At 30.4% G+C, this 24,444-nt stretch overlaps 1 long non-coding RNA gene across 1 annotated transcript; it reads left to right on the top strand.

Annotated features, from left to right (window-relative positions):
- The first annotated feature begins 16,931 nt into the window (after nucleotides 1-16,931).
- LOC108477145 (uncharacterized) lies at nucleotides 16,932-18,030 on the top strand. Its single transcript, XR_001870202.2, has 3 exons — nucleotides 16,932-17,124; nucleotides 17,243-17,300; nucleotides 17,747-18,030. It is a non-coding gene; the product is annotated as an uncharacterized LOC108477145 (long non-coding RNA).
- The last annotated feature ends 6,414 nt before the right edge of the window (nucleotides 18,031-24,444 follow it).

The following is a 24,444-nucleotide window of genomic DNA, read 5'->3' as shown; positions in this document are numbered from 1 at the left end:
GCTTGAAGCGTTTTTGACACTATTTGTTCAGAAACGTCTACTCAATTAACCTAAATTAACCCTAAATTAATCAACTAACACTCATTCAATCAAATGATTAATCAAAACGCTGAAGTAATCGAATTATTTTTCTAATATTAAAATAGTATGTGTAAACCATTATGTATCAATTAACCCTAAATTAATCAATTAATGCTCATTTAATCGAATAACCCTAATTTAATTAACTAACCATAAACCCTAAACTCTAACTTAGCATTTAGTATTTAAAATTAATAGTTAATTTTATGAATTAACCCCAAAATCCTAAACCACTAACCATAAACCCTAAAACAACTAATGGAAAAAAGGGCAAAAACGTTTCCCCGGGGAAGAGTTTTGTCCATGTCAGCAAAGCGCACCCTCAAGGACGCGATTTCTGCTGACGTAGACAAAACGCTTCCCTGGGGGAGCGTTTTGCTGACGTGGACGCGATTTCGGGGAAAACAGCCTGATCCGGTAAATAATTAAAAAGTCAGCCTATTTCCGTAATTTTAGAAAAAAAAAGGGATTTTCCTTGTAAAATGCCCAGTTTATTATGTATTAACTTATAATTTCATAAATTTTCAAAGGACTATACATAATTTATTTCATTTTTATGGGGGCTAAAGTGAAATTTTACTATATATTAATTTAGAATTTATTTATTCATAAAATGATTGAATCAAAAATATTTCATTTTAGGGAGGCCAAAGCACAATTTCACTATATACTATAATTTCTCTATTTATAAGAAGACTAGATTGAAAAAAAATCATTTTGGGAGGGGACCAAGGCCCATGTTTGCCCCCTTTAGATTCACCTCTGGGTATAAGTATCAAATCACCAACCAAAAATATCACCTAAAAGAATCATAATTCATTCTCCCCTAACTCCCTCACTCTACTCATTCTTCTACCTTTTTGGCTAAAAAAATGCAAAGGCATCAAAGGTCTCAAGCAAATAAATCAATAGTATAACAAAGAACACGAGTCTTCTATTTGTTTAGGAGCTTAATTTGGTTCTCCAAGTGTTATAAGTGTTCGCTGATATATGTTATGTCCTCGTCAAGATGCTCTAAAATTCTAACTTTTTCAGCACTAGGCTGCCAATCAGATGTTGATCCAATTGCAACTGGGCAACAACTAGTTCAGGATCTTTGTCATTATTAGACTCAACTCTTGAATCTGTATCAGTAATAAAATGTTTACGCTTTTTCCACTTATAAGAATACTTCAATTTTGGTACTTCAGGCTTAGTAACTTCATTATTCAATTATTATCCTTCTTTTACTTAAGCAAAATTTGGTAGATGAGTAAAGGGGAAGGTAATGCATGCCTGGGATTCTTGGTCTCTACATGCTTAACAATTTTATTAAAAATTATTTAACCATGATCAAAAAGAAAGAATGAAACTATCTTTTATAGTGACACTGTTATCCTTTTGTTAAGCACCATGCTTTACTTGTTAGGGAGTCTGTTTCTAGTAATAATGGCCTACAAGGCTACTACCTGGTCTTAAGATTAGAAGTCTTGAAATAGTGCCCTTCAGGCCAGGTGTATCGAACTTTGTTAATGAGTTAGAAAGTAAGAAAATCATCTTCAACAGTGAAGTCTCCATCATCCACACCATGGCAATAAAGAAAATTGTTGATTACTACAAGACTACTTGTGAAAAAAGTCTCTTAACATATGCATGCATGTAATGTTCATTGTTTTAATCTTTTATCAATTTCAAAAGGTTGACATATAATCTAATATCAAATTATTTACAAAAGACTTGACATAGGAAACAAAGAGAAATAATTCATTTTGTTCAAGAAAGACATCAAAACCATTCTCATAGAAGCCACTTTGGTAGATATTTCACTTGACTATGAAACCTTTTTCTTCCATGACCTTCATCCTTTTAGCACAAGTAGGAATAAATAACTTAAAATTCTTTTGTTTTGGTTCAGGTCTTGCAACTTTAATAGCCTCTCTTAAGTTTTTAATAACTCTTACTATAACAACCTGAAATTTAGTGGTAGCAAAAAAATACGATTTCAAAACCCCATTTCTGTAAATATTAAATATGAATATTTATAAAGCTAATATAAAAATATACTAAGGATTGGTCATGTAATTTTGTCGAATTAATAGTTAATTAAGGTCTAGGGACTAAATTGTAAAAGTCAAATCGCGATAGATTTTTAATTGGTCAAAAGTTTAGGGACCTAAATAGCAATTAACCAAAGGAACATTATGGTAAATAAACTATTTTATATCATAATATAGTGGATGATGATGTTGTTTTCCACTAATAGAGTCAATGATAATTAAAGTAAACTAATTAAAGATTAAGTTAATCAATTAATGTTCATTAAGGTTTAATCAAGGTATAAAAGCATAAAATAGTGGAAAAATATGCAATCTTCTTCATTTGCTTTCTTCTTGTCATCCATGGAAGGAAAAAATCTAAGGAATTTTCTAAAACATTCGACCATCATTTGGTAAGCAAATTCAAGTCTTTTTCTTATAATTTTTATGGATTTGGAGTCATGGAGAGCTTGATTTGGCTAACCCGTGTACAAATTTGTGAAACTCTTAAAGTTTTAGAAAATCATCATTGATGATTTCTTGAAGAATTAAGCTTGAAAATGATAGATTTTATGCTTAGAATATAAAAAGGACTAGATTGTAAAGTTAATTTAGCTTATTTGTTACAGTAGGGACCAAATTGAATAAATGTTAGAAATATATAAAATTGGATTTTAATTCAAGCTAGGAATAAAAAAATTATGCTTACCCCAAGTTTTCAAGTTTAGGGACTAAATTGAATAAATTATAAAATATGAGGAGAATCAAAAATAAAATTTTATAGGATCATATATATCATGACATAGTATGAAAATGTTTGATATTTATTGGTTATATAAAATAATTGTATAGATCAAGATTTGGATTAAAGTAGAGCTAATATGGGAAAAGCTAAGTTTGTCAAGCCTAGGATTTTATGTTCTTCTTATCCTAACTAGTTGATCCTCTAAGAAACCCTACATAGAAGTTAATTACTCTAACATCCACTCGTTAATCTCCCATAAAAGGATTAGTTCCTAATGGATCTAATAAACATCATAAACTTGATTGAAAAGATGAACATAAATAATAAATCAAAAATAGAGTTTAAGAATAATCCTGATATATATTGATAATTGTGTGAACAACAATCCACAAATCAAGTTCCACAACGAATGGAAATAAAAACTAAAATAGAATTACAACTGAAAATAAACCTAAGTGCAAAATAAACTAAAGAGAACTGAAAAGTAAAACTAAATGAAGTCGTAAACTAAAACTTGAATAAAAATAGTTTATGAAGTGTTTAGAGTTGTCTATTTATAGGCTTAGGGTTGGTCATTGTCCATTGACCTAATTCAAATAATGTTTTTGCATTAAAGTTTTTTGTGTGGCCCAAAATGCCCTTGGCTCATTATTTCACCTCGTCACATCGGTGTCGCAAAACTGATGGCAGTTTACAAGCTCAGGTTGGATTGTAGAGTTGTGTCATGACACACTCTGTCTATGTCACGATATTGAAGGTAGTTTGCTCATTTTAAGTGCTCTCTGCTCACTATGTTACAATATCAACACATCGTATTACGACATTGCAACATCAAATTTGAAAATATGATGAAATAGACTTGGTAATCAAATTGAAATGTCATTTAATGGATTTAATTGTAATTGATGCATTTTATTGATTGATAATGGAAGAAGGGTAATTATATTGAATCATGTGAACTTAGTATGATTTTGTGATTTGTTAATTGAATATGTCATTGTGGTAAGTATATGAAAGTTATGTAAATTGGTATGCCTAGTTTTCATGTAGTGTCTAATGATCATGGATAATACTATATGCCTGGTTTGAGTGGCATGATCTAGCCAACAATATGCCAAACTAAGGGGTTTTTTTTTATGCTTAAATAAGATCAAGGTTTTCTAGTTGTTTATTTCCCTTGAAGATTGCAACCTTGCTGAACTTGCTGAGCTGAATCAATGCAAAGCACACACACGATCAAAAGATGGTAGAATTTATGTTAAATGTTTCCAAGTTTTGCGGCATATATATAGGGTACCTTAGTGTGATAATAGTCATTTTGGGATAGTTGGCTATATAGGAATTGTGGCATAATTAATATTGAGTAATATGATTTTCTCATGACTTAGAAAATGTATGGCATGGATCATGTTACATGCTAGTATGGGTGATGATATAAACTTATATGTCTTGGCATGTGAAAGGTTAACAAACTGAAGTGATAATTTGATGTATGATTGGAAATGGTATAAATGGTTGTCATATTTGAGACTTATGTTAAATGTATGGTTGTTTTGTACATTCAAGATCATATAGGTCCTTGATGCTCAAAATAAATGGATATGCATGATTTGATCTAAGTTAAGCACGACTGGTAAGTAAATGATGTGATTAGGTTGTATGTTATGTTAAATGGTCAAATTCAATGTGTTACAAGCTTTGCTTTGGCATGTTTTGCTTGGTTTCAATATGGGTGAATTGAAAATTGGATGTATGTGTTAATATGCTTGGATGGAAACATGTGAATAGGTACCAAATTGTGTTAAGTTGCCAAAAATAAGGGCAAAGTCGCGACCATGAGTTCCCGATGTCACGACTTGGGCTAATAGTGAGTGGCGTTGTGACGTGGAGGTGTTTGACATCGCGACGTAACTCACTGAGTTGCGTAGTTGCGATGTGGGAATTATGAAGTCGCAACGTCGACCCGAAGTTTTAAAAACTTGACAAATTGGTCCTAATTCAATCTTAGATTAGCAAAAGAGCTTTAATAATCTTGTGTGAGACCCGAAAATGAATATGTTGCATAGTATGATTGTGAATTTGTACTTATTTGTAGTTGTTCTAGTAACGAATGTACCATCCTACAACTTAGACATGATGATCGGGTCGGATAAGGGTTGTTACACCTATGACCTTCATTTTCTTATTCCTTCATTTGTTTTTTTTGTTTAGCTAAAGAGGGAGCACTTAATCTTTCGATCTATGCTTAGTTGCTTGTAGTGCCAACTCTGCCAATGGTACATTATCTTCAACTTCTGAAATTTCATCAACTTCAATTGGTTCAGTGGCCTTTTTCTCTCTGTAAACTTTTTTCATTTTGGAATCTGCGGAACAAAATGTTCCTTACCTGTTCGAGCTGCCTTCTTTTTGAATATTCAAATTCGATAACTTTATGGGCTAAACCCCTTGTTCACCTTTGAGATGTAAGACCAGTAGCAATTAAGGTAACAATTACCTAATGCCCTACATTCTCATCATCATTACCCACTGCGAGCTCTCCTCATTCTTTTAGAACAACTATTCAACAAATTGTTGAGCATCAAGGGTAACTTCGATAGGATTTTTTTTTTAGTGATTTCATCAATCATTTTATCCAATTGAGTTTCTTACTTGAGATAGGGAGGTTTAACTAGGGGTGTGCAACATTTGGGTAAAACCGAAAAATTTTGGTTAACCAACCAAATTCGGTTTATCGGTCAGTTAACCGAATTAATTTGGTAGGGGGTCGATTAATAATTTTTTGAATTTTTGGTTAACGGTTAATTCAGTTTGAAACTGGTTGGTTAACCAAATTTTTCGTTTAACCAAAAAAATTAATAAATAAAATTATAATATATAAATAGCCTACTATTTACCCAAACTCAATCCAACATAAACCCAATCTAATATATATAAACCCAAGTACCCAACCAAACCCAACCCAATTACCCAATCTAATTACCCAACTCAATCATAAAAATTACAAATAATTTAATAAATAAAAATAAAAATCTAAAAGTAAAAGTAAAAGTCTAGTAAAACTAAAACATAAACACACTCACACACACAGTCCACAGACGATAGAAAAAAAAACCCTAACCTTTCAAGTTTCAAATCCCTAATTGAAATCTCCCAAAACCTTCAAAATCTTTTGTGTGTTTTGCAGAAACTAGAAAGTATCATAGCTGGAGGCTAGAGCTACGGCTCGTCGCTGGTGTTGTCGTCGAAGCAGCTCTCTTTACCGAATTGATACTTTTTCCCTTCCTTTTCCTAAATGTAGGTATTTCTTATAGATTCTTTCAATATTATTGCTCCCTCTTTTCAATTGGACATGCCTAAAAAATTCAAAGGTTAGCTCTGCTGCTCCATGAAAATAGCCATTCATAATTTATTGAAAATAAATTGTAGCAGCACGTGAAGAATAGGATAAACCTAAATAAAAATAAAATAAAATAAAATATTAAACCTATATGCATTTCCTAAATGCAAGTACAGTATACACATCTTAAGGTAATGGATCAATCAGAGCTAGACTTATGAAATTGAAAATTTTAAATTTTACAATGCTCAGAGTGAAGTCAAGATGAAAACATTTTTTATCATCTTCAACATTTTCAACAAAAAAAAAATCTTCATTTTAAAATTATCCTATTAACTGTAATTTATTGCTGTAATTTATTTGATTATTTTTATTGCTATAGTTTATTTAGTTTAAGATTAACTAATTCATTGAGATGTGTATGTATGTGTTGTAAAAAAAAGAGATTTATGTGGGCTGTAAATATTTGTGCCTACATTATCCTATTAACTATTTTTTTAACAAATTGGTTTCTTGTCTGCCTTCCTCTAGTATTCTCTTTAACTTTTTGCTTATCATTAGGTATTATTATTCCAAAATTTTCTTATTATCAAGGATATTAATTTAGTTTATTATTCCACACCATGATTTATTTTTTTTCTTGCAGAATGTTTACCGAACCAACATCTATTGAGGGTAGTGTTACACCTCCTACCTCTATAGATTCTGAAAATTTGAGAGTTGGAGCTTCAAAACAAGTAAAGGGGACTACTGGGAAAAGAAAAGCCACTCCTCAAAGGTCAGAAATTCAGTCTCACTTCACTAAGATTATAAATAGTGAGGGTGCAAGTAAGGCTAAATGTAATTATTGTCAAAAAGAATTTTGTTGTGATATGAAAAAAAAGGTACAAGGTCATTGAAATATCATATTGGTTCATGTAAGAAAAATCCTAGTAATGTCGTTGACACTAGTCAAGGACAACTAGTTTTACCTAGAAATGGAGTGAAGGGGGGAAGGGCATCTTTCAACTTGGAGATTTGATCAAGAAGAAAGGATTAGCACAAATGATTGTGATTGATGAATTACCTTTCAAGTTTGTTGAAAGTGAAGGCTTTAAGAAATTTATGTTTGTGCCATGTCCTAGGTTTCATATTCCGTCACGAACTACTATGACTAAGGATGTTTATCAATTGTATTTAGATGAAAGGGGCAAAATAAAACAACTTTTGAGAAGTTCTTGTTCTAGAGTTTGCTTAACTACTGACACATGGACTTCTTTGCAAAGAGTTAATTATTTGTGTATCACTCCTCACTTTATTGATAACAATTGGAAATTGAATAAAAAAAATTTAAACTTTTGTCCAATTTCTAATGATAAGGGTGAGTCCATTGGAATGGTGATTGAGAAATGCTTGTTGAATTGAGGGATTAATAAGTTGTTTACTATTACTATTGATAATGCAAGTTCAAATGATGTTGCTATTGGTTATTTGAGAAAGAAGTTTAACCCTCGAGGGGGTTTAATTCAAAATGGTAAATATCTTCATATGAGATGCATGGCACACATTGTGAATTTTATTGTTGTTGAAGGCTTAAAGGAAATGAATAAATCTGTTGAACGTGTTAAGGGGGCTTTTAGATATGCGAGACAATCTCCAGCAATATTACAAAAGTTTAAGGAGTGTGTTGTAGTGGAAAAGATAGAGTGCAAAAAGATGTTGTGTCTTGATGTTTGTACTAGGTGGAACTCGACCTACTTAATGTTTGACACTGCTCAGAACTTTAAGAGAGCTTTTGAGAGATTTGAGAGCAAGATACAAACTTTAGGGCTGAACTTGAAAGGGGAGAGGGTTGGCTTAGTGTGGATGATTGAGCTAATGTTAGAAACTTGAGGGATTTCTTGGAACACTTTTATAAAGCCACTTTGCGTATATCTGACACTTCATATGTCACGTCTAATAATTTTTTTGACAAGCTTTCTAAAATTGATATTCTTTTACAAGATGCTTAATTAAATAGTAATGTTGATTTCAATGTTATGGCCATCAAGATGAAAGAGAAGTATGGTAAGTATTGGGGTGATATTGATAAGATGAATTTGCTTATGTTTGTTGCTTGTGTTTTAGATCCTAGACAAAAAACTAAAGTATCTTGAATTTGCACTTAGTGAAATGTCTAGTTCTGAAAAAGCTTATGAAATGATGCAAAAATTGAAGGAATATTTGTATGAATTGTTTGATGAATATAAGCCTTCACTTCATAGTACTTGTAGCCAATCGAGTGTGCCAACACATGTTCTCTCGGTAAACCACAACAAAAAATTAAAAGACGAATGCAAGTTTTGTATAAAAAACATGAGCTGGAAATTGGTGGTGAGGATAAAACATCTGAGTTGGATAAATATCTAGCTGAGGCTAATGAGGATTTTGTTGAAGATTTTGATATTTTATTGTGATGGAAAGTGAACAGCCCTAGATTTCCCACTCTTTCAAAAATGGCAAGAGATGTGTTAGCTATACTGGTTTCTACGGTTGCTTCAGAGTCTGCATTTAGCACCAGAGGACGTGTGCTTGATCAATATAGGAGTTCTTTAACTCCTAAAATTGTACAAGCTCTTGTGTGTACTCAAGATTGGATTCGAAAATCATCATCACAAGAAGACATAAAAAAGATTGAAAAACAAATCCAAGAGCTTGACATGATTGAAAATGGTATATTTATTGTTTTATTTTAATAGTTTCAATTTTTTTACCATATCACTCCTACTTATTTAATTGATTCAATGTTTAGACTTTTCTTGGAACACATCAGAGCCTACCCTAAATTCATGAGCTTTCGTGAGTTGAAGGATATGCTTACTATCTTATTCTTGTTAACTTACAATCTATTCATTTTTTATATTATTTAATTTTTTTAAATGCGTATATTTCTATTATATGCTAATTTTTGTACATGTTTTTTTATAGATACAAATGGTTTACATTTTTGTACATGTTTTTATAGGTATAATGCAAAAGGAGATTTTTTAGAGAAGAAATGGATACAAATGGAGAATATTAAAGACTTATATTTCAATTATGTGTTAATTTTAAGACTTATGTAATGTTTTTAATTATATAATGATTTAATACTAATATATATTGAGTGAAAATGTGATGAGACAAATGAGCTTCTCAATATATTTATTTTTGGTAAAATCAATGCGAAAATTGTTTCAAGCTGCTTATGAATTATTAGTGTCAGACACAAAAGTAGAGTCTAGGAAAAAGATGGTAAATGCTGTCATTTTTTGGGTTAGATGAGCCCTTTTTCATTTTTTCCTTCTTGTAATTTGTGTAATTCAATTAATTTTTATATTTATTTTAACAAAAAATAAAAAATATATAATTTTCGGTTAATTTAGTTAACCGACCGAATTAATCGAAAAAATTTCAGTTCGGTTAACGGTTAAAAATTTTAAAGGGTCAGTTAATTCAATTAATGGTATTTCGGGTCGATTAATTCAGTTAATGATATTTTAGGTTAGTTAACTAACTCAACACCCCTAGGTTTAACAAGTAAATTGATCAATTTTTCTACGAGGACCTTATCGTTTCAAAAACCATCTAATAAGATTAAGGTTGCCATCCATCCTACTTTCATTCAAATGATATGGTCTCCCCTGGAAACCGAATGGCTTAAATTGAACTGTAATAGTTATGTGATTGCTATTTTGACTTTAGCAAGTGCTGGAATTATAATTTGTGATCATAACCAAAAATGGATTGCTGGTTCCCACAAGGTTATAAAACATGCCATGCCACTGCTATGATTACCGAGTAATAGGAACTCATGCATATTACAGACCTTATCATTAGGTTGGATGCATCTTTTGTTGCTCTCTTTAGAAAAAATTGTTTGATTCTCTCACACATAATTACAGGACTTTGTTGAATGACTTTGATGTGTCAATGCTCCGACTATTAAGGATAGTGATTTTAGCTTGCTTCTTAACTTTGATCTGGGGGATCTTAGTAGCAACTATGTTGTGCATTTTGATGTTCGGATTTTATGCTTTCTTTTATTGAGGTTAATGTTGCCAGTTTTCCTTTGTATCGCACTATTGTTTAAGCAATCTTAGAAAATTTACCTTTTATTACATGTGTTTAAGCTGATGAAAATGGTACATAATTTTCTTATTTAGACTATTGAGTGTTCCGTAAGACTCAAAAACTTATTTTATTATTTAAGTATATTAATTTGAATGAAATAGACTTGTTTTACAAAATTCCTAACACGGACTCGGACCATGTTGAAACTAATTAGCTATTAGAATACTAGTATTTACTAGTAGGTTTGAGAAAAAAAAATCAAGAAATTAAAAATTGATTCCAACCATGTTGTTTGAACAATTTTTATTCACAAATTTAAAATGAAATTAATCCAACTCTATTTTTTATTTAATTTATAATTTATTTTATTTTTATGTAAAATTAAATAATTTATATTTAATAAAAGTAAATTAAAATACTATATAAAAATATATATTTTTAAATATATATATAAGATTTACTCTTTCTTTACTTGAAATTTTATATTTTAGAAATATCTATAAAAATAATTCTAAAATTTATCAAATAATCTAAAATTCATAAAATAAAACACATTGTGTCAAAATAAAGTTCAAAAATAAAACTCAAAATTGATATGAAAAATCAAAATAAACCAAATTATCACAAATAATTCAAAATATTAAAAAAGTCGAACCAAACTAAACTTAATTTTATTTATTAATACAATCAGTCCTCTCTATAATAACTCTATTTGTTTGCCAAAATCTTTTACGTTATAGAGATGTGATTATTATACACCTATAATAACATTTGAGATTTAGATCATATATTAATTTTAAAATATTTAAACTAAAAATAATAATTAATAATAATAATAATATCAATTAGTGAGATTTAGATTGCATCTTTAATAAAATTGACAAATGTAATTTTATTTATTAAAATAATATCCATCTAATAAAATATGATTAATATATTTTATATAAAATTTAAATATTTTATTGAAATAATAATTTAATTAAAATGTATCATTTTCATTTGACGTGAAAATAAATTTTAAGAGAATAGGTTGTTATAAAGAATTAATTTAATAAAAATAAAATTATTAAAAATAAAAATTAATTTTATAATAAACTAATGTATCACAAGAGAGTATAATATTATAGAAAAGTTAATTATATATAGATATAGTGGGTATTGACTGAAATAGGACAGGTGCCACATGCTTGGAGTTGTTAGGTAATAAATGGAGCCCACAGGGTAAGGGACAACTTATCAGTAGTTGCTTTTGTTATGGTAAATTTGATCTTTTGTTTTGTATTCCCACCGTTGGATATTGTTTTGTATGCAAAGTAAGGAACAGCTGTCAAACGCCCAAGACATTTATATATTTAAAATGTTATCAAGACGAAAATCAATTTATCCGCAGAACTGATAAACCATGTCAATGATCGACACGTACTGAGGGTCCCACTTAGCCGACAACTAATTGAATGCGGTTTAATATATGGGATAGAGTGTGAGGTGTTGACGCTTAAATAATCATTACTTTTAGTTTGGTTTATAAAAGTCAAACCTTCCAGATTGAAAGTTTTACGTTGACGTTTTCAATTTAAACTGCCCTTACCATACACATTTTCATAACTCAGGTTCTTATTCAAGTCTAGGGCGGTCCATCATTTTTTTTTGTTAATGTTTGTTGTTTTTTTTTTTAATTTATTTGTGCTATTTAAGAATTTTAAAATTTTTATTTATATTCATTTATTTAAGTTAAATAAATATATTTATATTTTAGATATAAAATAGTTAAATATTAATATTAAGAATTGTATTATAAATTAAAAAAACATACAAGTCATAATAATTTTATTAACATATATGCTAATGGAATAAAAAACGAGCTATAAACGAACATAAACGAGCTTGATCATGAACATAAATGAACTTAACAAATTTTATTTGTGTACGGTTCATTTAATAAATGAGCCTCAAAATCGTGTTCATTTTCATTTATAGAGAAAGAATTGTATGAAATAGGGATACTATCCATTTATAATATTTTAATGTCACATCAACAATTTCATCTTGAATTTTAAGATTTTCATTTGGATTTAGTCTTGTTCAGGATGAAAATGTTGATGTGACATTAAATTATGAAAAATGGACACATATAGCATGACGTCCCTGTTTAATACAATCATTTCCCTTCATTTATTTATAAACGAAAAAAAAATGAACTTTTAATGAACTATTCATCAACGCTTTTTTAATTTACAGCCTTATCTAAGTCCAAAGCTTTGCTCGAAATTTGAGAGAATTTAAGTAAAGATATTATATTTAAAAAGTAAATTTTGGTAAAAAATGAAGAAGAAGAAGAAGAAGAAGAAAGATTTGTTTAAAATATAGATTAGACTTAAGTTCTAATATCCAACATTCGATAAGAACTCGATTCCTTTTCAAGTTTATAATATGTTATCTTTATTTTATTTTATATATTATGCAATTTATATTATATAATAATAAATATATTATATTATAATTTAAATATTAAAAATGTTAAGTTGTGTATATTTAGATTAAATAAAAGATTATAAAAAGATTTAATAAAAGAAAAATATATAAGGGTAGTAATATATATAATTACTAAATATTAAACAAAAACAATTACATTTCCAAAGTAAAGAAATAATATGAATGGATCTGGATGGTCTTGGATTAGTCATTTCAAATATGGACAAGATGGAGTAAAATTTGAGATTCTTATTTCCGATCAAGTTGGACTTGGGCAACTATACATGATACTAATATTACACATAAGATTGTTTCGAACTTGATTTGACTTGACTCATGAACAATACATGACTTGATTTTTATTGGTGGGGGTAGGAGGAGGGATGGTGGAGAAGAGGGAGGGGGGAGGAGGATAGAAAATGGAAGTCTTTAACGGAAAATTATACCTCTGTTACATTTGTAACGAAAAATGGTAAATGGTGATTATTTTGTTATTTTTCAAAAGTTGAGAGACTGAATTGAAATCTAAGTGACTCTTTTGTTAGCTACCCCAAAGTTGAGTGTTGTTTATAAAATTTACCCTTAAAAATATTGTCTGTAAATATTTATTTTTAAAGGAAAAAAAATAATGTTGATGGACTAAACCTCAGTCCAAAATCATTTTAAATTCTTTACCCAAGTTTGTATTAATTTTACTATTTTTTAAAAATAAAATAAATATATATATTTACATAAATAAATTTAAAGAAAATAGTATTTTTGTAGTTTTAATCAAGATAGGTTGAATTGTGAAAGACCTAAACTTACCAAAATAAACAATCGGATGATGGTAAGTCTTAACAGAAGAAGGAATCAACAATGTTGTATTGTCACTGTCTAATGGCAGCTCAGCTGAGTTTGTAAGAACTAAAACAGATGACTTGTTCTTTACTACTCAGTCCAAGTTTGGAAAAAACACTAGTGTTGTACAGTTCAACTAGGATATTATGATAGTCTTAAAAATTATGAATTATTCACAACTGTTCTAATGATTAAGGAAAACTCTTAATTATATAGCTTACACTTGAATGTTTCTGTTTTTATTTTTACAGTTTTGGGGTTTAGGACTTAGAGATAAAAGTAAAGTTGACAACATTAAATAATATTAGGTTACGACAAGTTCTTGGTCTATGTCTAAACTCCTACAAATAAATCTCAATCACTTTTTCAGTACATGAATTTAATGAATAATATTACCAGGGCTTATTTACACTGTCCCAGCAACATTGGTTAAGGATTGTTTATTTACCATTCCACAAAATTAATTTTCTTTCAACACATTACTTTTATTAAATTTTAAACACTTTAATTAAACTTTTCTTTTTAAAAAATCACCTAAACTGAATATATATACCTATAAAAGTCAAATTTTCAAATTCGCATTTATTGCAAGAGTTTGACACACAGACAGTGCCGTCTCTTCTTAAAATGAAAAATTATCAATTTAACCTTTTAAAATTTTTAAAATTTTCAATTAATTTAATAATAAAATGTACTTTCACCTCAATTTTTTTTTAATTTAACCCATTTAAAATTTTAAACTAATAAACATATACATTGTACTTTAAACTCTTTAAAATTTTATAATTTAATTTTGACCTATCAAAATAAATTTCTAACTTCTCTGATTTGACATGTACAATGGCTTAAAGGTTGTAAATTTAATTTTTTGTTCACATGTGTATGCTAATGAATCATGCAAATTAATAGGGTTCCAAGTCACGTCAAAGAATTTGCTTCTGCTTATTGTTAAATTTGATAGAATTATTATAAAGATGATTTGTTTGTTTGTTGAATGCTTAAGACTTAAGATTCATTAACTATTTTCTTACTTTGTACTTATCTATTAGATCCAAAAGTTTTTCATCCTTATTCTCTCCATTTTCAAAACCATTTTTATTTTGAAAGCAATGGGGGTCGACTTTTGAAAACGAGTGTGGAGTCGCCGCCAATTTTTTGATTTAGGTGTGATTGGACCACCTATTAAAATACTTTATTTAATGAAAAAAATAAATTTGGTTTGGGTAAAAAAAAAAAGGGGTTCGGGAGTCGGTTACATATGAGGAAGGGTTAGCACCCTCATTACGCCCAAAAACTGGTACCAAATTAATTTGAAGCTGTCCTTGAAAAATTTAAAAAAAGATTTTCTGAAGTATATAAAAAATGTTTGAATAGCTCAAATTGGTGATAAAAAATTTCTTGTTTCAAAGATATGCGGCTTCATACCCAGTACGATTGGATATGATCCCTTATACCTTTAAGATGCGATCAATTTTCGACTTTTGAAAAATTAAAAATTATAAAAGAGGTTATCTAAATATTTAGTTCTCCGGGAAAGTCATACCCATTACGATTGAGCACGACTCTCCCAAATTCCCCAAACACTAGATATTGCCTTATTTCAAAATTTTGAATAACAAAAAACTTAGAAATCCGCTTAAAAACATGTTTACTCATTTTAAAATTGATGAAATATTTAATACATTGTAAAAAACATATGAAACAATATACTCAAAATACAAATAACCTTACCTAACAATCATTGTAAAAAACAAAATCTTTAAGCATGGATAATGAATAATTAATATAAAATATCATACATAATCATAACACAAAATAAAATGATGTACAAAATATGTATGAAACAAAATGAAGAATTATATAACATATATAAGTTGACACATTTGCATAAAACTTGGGATATATATTTATTGAAACAGCTATTATATATTTCAAAGTTCAAATCAAATTATGTATAAAATATTTAAAACACAAATTTATTCAAAATTGATAATTCACAAGATAATTTAAATAATGTATTAAATATGAAGGAATAAGAATACATGATATAAAATAATATACAAAGTCAATTTATGAAACCTTTATATACAAATAACATTGAGTATAATTATTATAAAAAATAAAATTAATAATGTATGAAAAATGAAGTAAATATATAAACTATATAAGTAACAAAAAACATAAGGATAATATGAAGTACAATAAATTACATATTTTAAAAGGGTTTTTCTTTTAAATATTATACACATAAATAATTTTAAAAGAAGATATATATACATAAAAAAATATTTACATAAAATTATTTGAAAATAATAACATATTCCATAGTAAAAATAATTTAAAATATGCCCTATACATATGAAAAAAATGTTAGAAAGAATTATACCTCAAAATATCCTTTGATTAGAAAATGAATTATAAGGTTAACTTAATTTCATTATAAATTACATACATAATAAAAACAATTAATCACAAGTTTATTAAAATCTATAAAGATATCAAAGCTTTAATAATAAATGCAAATTAAATATAAATACAAAATATATGTTTATTAATAATAATTTAAATAATACAAAATTCATGATATTTTTAAATAAGAAAGACATGCGAGTAAATCTAAAAGAAATTATATGTATAAAAATAATAATGTTTAAAAACGTATTTAAATTATATATATACCAATAATTTTTTGTATATGTATGGTTAAAATTTAATTAATATATATAACACATGATTTTATTTTAAAATACAAATACATAGATATCACATAGACAAAAGATAGTTAAATATATGCATAATACTTTAATGTTAATAAACTAATTTTTATGAAATATATACATATATAATAACACATAAAATATTACATAAAATAATGTACAACCATCTCCAAATTACAACAAATAAATAACAAAAATACAAATAACGCAATTGATATATATATTACAAATAATATAAATGACCAAAAAGAAAAGAATAAACATATCAACAAATTAGTTCAACATGTACAGGCAAATAAATAATCTAATTTAAAATTATAACACAAATCTTGCAAATCAAATGAAATAAAGACTCATATATGACACATTTGATTTCACAGGGACCATACTAGAAATTATTCCCAATCTTAAAACATTGCATGGAAATCGGGACTAAAATGCCAAGTAGTACAACAAATCTGAGGAACAATTTAAAAACAGAAAATAAAGCAATTTAAGCGCAAAGGGGAGCAGATTCTGATGCGACGCAAGGAGAAGGGGTCTGATGCGCAAATAAACCATCTTAGGCGCACATGGGTGAAGTCGGGTCTCCAATCGGGCGAAAGTGCGGACCCCCCTATTTTTTTAACACGGTGCCGTTTCAAAATGGTGCCATTTAAGGCCCTTTGTTCTCTGTATTTTTCCCAAAACATATCCCCCTTTGCAGCCGAAAATCACAGCTTGAAAACTTAACTTTTAGGGTTCCCTTTTTAACATCTGAATCACCATTGTTTTGGTGACCATCTGCATGTAAAAAGCCTTCGTTCTCCCCGTTGAAGGCACTTGTACCAAATTTAAAAAGATTCAGTAAGTATTTTTCTTTTCTCCTTCTTGATTTTCTTTCCATAGTCAGATGGAAAACATAAATGCTACTCTGTGAAGGCTTTTCTCATCACATAGCCACTAACCTTCATCAATTTGATAGCTAATGGTATGGATGATGATCGGGTTTTACCAACGGAAGCGTCAATTTTGGAAATCTGGTAAGATTGCTTTCTTTCCCTACTTTCCTTTTTTGAGAAAAATCCGAATCTCACAATATTATTTCAAAAGGAAAAAAAGCGAGACCAAGGATTAAAAATAGATTTTAGTACTGCTCGATCCTCGCCCACATCTACGCCTGTTTGGGATGTTTTGGGCTATCATCGGTATCGAGGGTTATCCTTAGCTTAACTCTCAAACTAATGAAAAGAGAAATAAAGAGAGGAAGAAAAAAAACTGGAAAATCACCTGTCAATACTTTTTTGCTTGATTGAATATTTGATATGAATGTGTAGTATGCGTACAGCCCGTAAAAAATTTGTGGATTACATCACTGGCTTTTATAGCCATATTTTCAAAATAAATAAAATCTAAAAAATCCTATTTTTCTACTGTCATCTGCTGTGAAATCTGTTATTGGCTCCTTCTAGTGTATTCTTTTTTGCAGAATCATCTGTACGGAAGAGATGACCTGAAGACGTGGAGGCGGAGTGTGAAGACTCTCGTGTGAGGCCACATTTCTGGTGCTATTCTGGCTTGTTCCAGAATACTCTTGTCATTCACAAAATACTGAAATAATTTTGGGTGTATTGGGCCTCGGGTTTTGGGCTTATTTAGGCCAATTTTATTGGGATTTTGGAGATTTAGAATTTGGGTCAAATATTATGTAATTGTGTTAAAGAGTCTTGGAGTATTTGGTTAGAAAATAAGTTTATTTTATTTTAGCCCAAATATTTGTATTGGACTTTTAATTTTGGATTTTTATTATTTTTTTGTTTTATTTTGGTTTTGGTCTTGGTGTAAGCCCAGGCAAAAATGGGCCATTACAGTTGCCCCTCTTTGCTCATTGTCGTGTAATGAGAATAGAGCAAAGACCTCAAATAGGGCCAATTTTGCCCGATTTTGTTGGATTCTAACTGTAAAGAAATAGGATCAGTGGCTCAACTCTGCTCCATTACCGATACATGGAGATCTACGAATATCTGCTACACACTTCAAAGAGGTAAGACTTAGTGGTAAAATCTGTTCCATTGCTAATACATGGAGATAAGATTTACCATCTGCAAAGATCTGCTCCGCTATAACTTCAGGGAGATAAAATCTTCAATTTTCAGTCCGCTTCCTTGCTACCTCAGGAAGATAAGACTCATTCTTTAACCTGCTCTCTTACCACTTTAGAGAGGTAAGGCTTGGTGGTAAAATCTACTCCATTGCTGATACATGGAGATAAGATTTACCATCTGCGAAGATCTGCTCCGCTGCAACTTCAGGGAGATAAAATCTTCAATTCTCAGTCTGCTTCCTTGCTACCTCAAGAAGATAAGACTTATTCTTCAACCTGCTCTCTTGTTACCTCAAAGAGATGAGGCTTGGTAGTAAAATCTACTTCATTGCTGATACATGGAGATAAGATTTACCATCTGCGAAGATCTGCTCCGCTGTAACTTTAGGGAGATAAAATCTTCAATTCTCAGTCTGTTTCCTTACTACCTCAGGAAGATAAGACTCATTCTTCAACCTGCTCTCTTGCTACCTCATAGAGATGAGGCTTGGTAGTAAAATCTGCTCCATTGCCAATACATGGAGATAAGATCTTTAATTTTTAGTCTGTTTCCTTGCTACCTCAGGAAAATAAGACTTATTCTTCAACCTACTCTCTTGTTACCTCAGAGAGATGAGGCTTGGTGGTGAAATCTTCTCCATTGCCGATATATGAAGATAAGATTCCATCTGCAAGGATCTATTCCACTGCAAATTTAGGGAAATAAAATCTTCAATCTTTACCAATGTTGCTACATTGCCCTCCAATGGACCTATCCTGTAGACTCTAGGCACATGCTTATGCCAAATAATTAGGATGCTATGATCGAAATGACCCAATGCTCCTAACTAAATGTGGTATGAATAATATGTGCGAAAATGAGGATGATTCCATTTTAACAAATTAGGGTATCGCCACTCGTTGTTCATTAATATGCTGTTACTGACGCATTTGCTTAACCATCTTCTTGAAGGAGTATCCCAAAGAAACAATCTATCTCGTCCGGCAAGCTTGCCCCCCTGTAATTCCCACGTCCCTTCTACTACTGCTTTTGAGACAAAACACTATATCTCATAGTTGAATTTCCTTTTATTTAATTTGCTATCTCACTTCTCAGGTGCTATAGCCCAAATGTGCATTTCTACTCTCTGTATGAACGTCATTTCCTTTTTCCTCGAGAATAAAATTGCATCATCAATACTATATCCTGCCTATTTGCTCCATTATCATTTGGACAAAGATCTCAAAAAAGCGATTTATCCAAATATATCCTTGAACTTGAACGTATTCTAAACAATTATTCCACTTCAGATTCTTGCATTATCTAGAAACTCCTAGAGTAATATGCAAAACTTCTATTGTGAAAACATCACTAATTCATTCATCATTATGTCAATGCAACATGCTTGCAATCAAATCGTGATAATGAACAAGAGTGGAAATTAATCTTGAATTAAAAGTAAATTATCAAAAGAATAACAATGGCCATTAATTTAGGAATGTATATCTTGAAAAAGAAAGGATAAAGATAACCAATTTACTGAAAATGAAGATTAGGTACCCATGTTATCGCAACCTGAGCTTCTCTGTACAAACTTCTTGAAGACTGATTCAAACTCAACATGTGTTTAAGAGATCAAAAGCACTTTGTCAATGCCCCAAGATGCAACATATCCCTTTCTTGGTTAATTCAAGTATATCAAGATCACAGCCCCCTCACTTTGAATCCATATTTGAGCCACCCTTTTCGGGTTTTCAACTCAAATCCCCTTTGGTCACAAGGCGCCCTTTACGGGTTTTCACCTTGGCCTCTCCTTTTTCTCTTTTTTTTTAATTTTATTTTATTATTGGGTCTCAAAGTGCCCTTTGCGGGTTTTCACCTTGGCCCTTTCTAAAGCGCCCTTTGCGGGTTTTCATTTTAGCCCCTTTTTTTTCTTTTTCTTTTCTTTTTTTTCCGAAAACCCCAAAGCGCCCTTTGCGGGTTTTCACTTTGGCTTCCCTCATTTATCAAGTATAGTACTTTTTGACTGCATCCGAGTTCACTGGATTAGATAAATTTCTTCCATCCATTTCGGACAGTATTAATGCACCACCAGAGAAAGCTTTCTTCACCACATAGGGGGCATCCATTTACCTTTAAAATCTTTTTGTATGGGAAGAATCTTCTTCGAAACCAAATCTCCCTCATGAAACTCTCTTGGGTGAACCTTTTTGTCATAAGCCCGCATCATTCTTTTTTGATACATCTGTCCATGTTGAATAGCCTTTAACCTTTTTTCCTCAATCAAGTTCAACTGATAATAACGAGACTGTATCCATTCTGCTTCATCTAACTTCAATTCTGAAAAAACTCGAAGAGAAGGTATCTCCACTTCAATAGGCATAACTGCTTCCATTCCATAGACCAATGAGAACGGTGTTGCCCCAGTAGAAGTTCTGACAGATGTTCGATAAGCATAAAGAGCAAATGGCAACTTTTCATGTCAATCTTTGTAAGTTTCGGTCATTTTCCCCACAATCTTCTTGATATTTTTGTTAGCTGCTTCCACTGCCCCATTCATCTTCGGACGATATGGTGACGAGTTATGATCTCCAATTTTAAACTAACTACAGACCTCTGCTATTGTACTATTGGTCAAATTCAGTGCATTATCAGATATGATTTTCTCCGGCATTCCGTATCGACATATAATTTCCTTCTTTAAGAATCTACTGACTGCCAATTTAGTTACATTGGCGTACGAAGCAGTGTAACGCCCCCTTTACTCGATACCGTCACCGGAGTCGAGCACGAGGCATTACTAAACTTATTTGAGCACTTAAACAAATTCAAACAATTTATATCACACTTTCCAGACAAGCTGTCCAACTGCGTTACAGATGCAAAAAAAAATCATATCTCGAGTTACAAAACTCGAAATCCAAATCCGTAAATTTTCCCCAAATCTAGGCTCATATATCTACTTACTAATTTTTTTCTAGAATTTTTTATTGGGCCAATTAGTACAGTTTATTAGTTGAAGTCTCCCCTATTTCAGGGTTCGGCTGCTCTGACCCCTGTTCACTACGAACCAAATTTCTCCATGTAAAGAATTCAAATAACCAATACATTTATTTCTATTAAAAATAGACTCAATAAGGAATCCATACATATATAGTATGACTCCTAATTAATTGTTTACAATTTTTAATGATTTTTACAAATCAAAACAGGGGAGTTCAAAATCACTCTGACCTTATCTCACAAAAATTCAAATATCTCCTGATATGAAAGCCTTTTGCTTACACCGTTTCTTCTATGTGAAACTAGATTCAATAAGATTTAATTTCATATTTTACTTAACCTCTAATTAGATTTTCATGATTTATGGTAAATTTTCAAACTCAAACTACTGCTACTAACCAAAAACTGCTTTAGTACAAAATGTTGTTAACTAGTTTATTACATCTTTACTTCATTTCATTTAAACTCTATACATGCCATATAAATCTTCAAACATAAAACAAAAGCTACCAGAATTGATCTGGATAGTGTGCTTTGTTGTGTTGATCCGATCTACCCACTTCACTTCAAGTCAATCTACATAAAAATATTAAACACACACAAGTAAGCTTATTGAAGCTTAGTAAGTTCATAGGTTAAAAGTAATGCTTACCAAACATAATATTTCCAAACAATACCAAAACATTTACTAAAGTTTCCTGCGATTCACAACCATTGTTATAATAATTCACATAGTTGAGCTCAACAAGAATAACTACTCAATCTCTTTCATTTGGATCACTTCTCTTTATTTCTTATAATCAAATTAGGAAACGGCTTATTTAAATTGAGTACGTCGTTGCTCAATGCCACGATTCACAACTCAGTATGGTTTTCCTCATTGAAATACCATACCTACATTTTTCAACTCGGTATGGGAAATGCCATACCTACATTTCTTAACTCAAGATGGATTTGATAATACCATACCTACATTTTACATTTCAGTATGGATAATACCATACCTATATTTCACATTTCAAGATGGATAATACCATACCTACATTTCACACTTTTCCATGGAACAACCATGGTCTTATCCGTCAATTCATCACACGTCACGATACTGAACGTACTCAATCCTGCGTTTTTCCTAATTTGCATTTCCACATTTATTCTTTCATTAACAAAATCTACACAATCCCACAACAAATTCAGTATATAATAACACATTATAAACTTCAATCATTCACAAATAAACATCTAAATTCAACCATATGAACTTACCCGCTAATTTGTAGAAGATATTGAAATTTAGGGACTATTCGCAACTTTTTCTTTTCCTCGTTCTTCTTTGGATTCTTGATCTATACTATAAAATATTTCTACTCATTAGCATTTATTTGATTTCTATTTCACTTCACAATTTATGCTGTTCAAATTTCGAAATTGCACTTTTACCTCAAAATTTACAATTTTCACAATTTAGTCCCTTCTCAATTCACCCATCAATTGAACTAATTTTTCTCAATTAACACTTTATTTTATCATTATAAACTATTTCAAAACCTTTTATATTCTTAATTTCAACAGAAACCTTCAATTCACAACTTTTTCACAATTAGGTCCTAAATATCATTTCCTATCAAAATCACTTAATAAAACCACCTTAATATAAAATTAGAACTTAAATTTCATAATAATTCATCATAAAATTCCTTATCCATCCAGGGTAACTTCCAATTTCACCCATAAAATTAAAAACTAATGAATTCTACAAGTGGACCTAATTGTAAAAGTCATAAAAACATAAAATTATCAAGAAAAGTAAGAATTAAACTCACATGATGTAAAATATGAAAACCAGCTTTCTCCAGACCTTCTATGGCGTTTTAGCTGAGAAAATATGAAGAAATGTCTAGATTTTTCAATTACATCATTATTTAACTATTAACTTTTATGCTATTTCCAATTTTGCCCTTGTTCACATTGTTTTCTTGCTTATTTCATACCCAAAACCGTCCAGCCATTAACCTTTGGGTCTAATTGCTCTTTAAATCCATCTTTTAAATACTTAAGCTATTTACTCACAATTTAACAAATTTTGCGCTATTTTCAATTTAGTCCTTTTAATTAATTAGCCATCCAAACGTTAAAATTTTCTAACTAAACTTTAATACTAACTCAATGACACTCCATAAATATTTATAAAAATATTTATAGCTCGATTTTCAACTTTGAGGTCTCGATACCTCATTTTTGACCCGTTTGACCTAATAAATTCTTTTAATTCACTAATTTCACCATTTCACAAATTCTTCTAAATTCTTACTTGACTCATAAATATTAAATTACTATCTTGTTCAATCTTATTTGTCGAATTTAGTGATCTCAAATCACCATTTCCGACACCACTGAAAATTAGGCCGTTACAAGCAGCTTCCACCCACTTGGTAAAATAATCAATGACACAAAAATGAAACGATGCCCATTTGAAGCCTTTGGTGAAATTGGCCCTATGACATCCATGCCCCACATGGAAAATAACCATGGGGAAGTCATAACATGCAAGGGCGAGGGAGGTACATGAATTTTATCACCATAAATTTGACATTTATGACATTTCTTACCATAATTGATGTAGTCCATTTCCATGGTAGACCAATAATATCCAAACCGCATAATTTGTCTGGCCATCATGAACCCATTAGCGTGCGTTCCACAAACCCCTTCATGTACTTCTTCCAAGATTTTTTTGGACTCCACGGCATCTACGCATCTCAAAAGTACCTGATCTTTCCTTCTTTTGTACAAAATCTCTCCATCTAAAACATAATCTCAAGCAAGCCTTCTCAACGTTCTTTTGTCATTCTCCGTGGCTTGATTTGGATACTCACAATTTCTCACATACCGCAATATATCCTGATACCAAGGATGATCATCTCTTTCTTCTTCCTCTATATTATAACAATAAGACGGGGCCTCATAAATACTCATCTGAATAGGCTTCACAACCTCTTGTCGACTTACTTTGATCATGGAAGCCAAAGTAGCCAAAGCATCTACCATTTGGTTTTCTTCGCGCGGGAGATAATTGAAAGTAATATCATCAAACTCCTCA

The sequence above is a fragment of the Gossypium arboreum genome, chromosome 12, assembly GCF_025698485.1.
Source record: "Gossypium arboreum isolate Shixiya-1 chromosome 12, ASM2569848v2, whole genome shotgun sequence".
Taxonomy (NCBI): domain Eukaryota; kingdom Viridiplantae; phylum Streptophyta; class Magnoliopsida; order Malvales; family Malvaceae; genus Gossypium; species Gossypium arboreum.
Note: the sequence above shows the minus strand (reverse complement) of the source record. Positions and strands in the feature narration are given on the sequence as shown.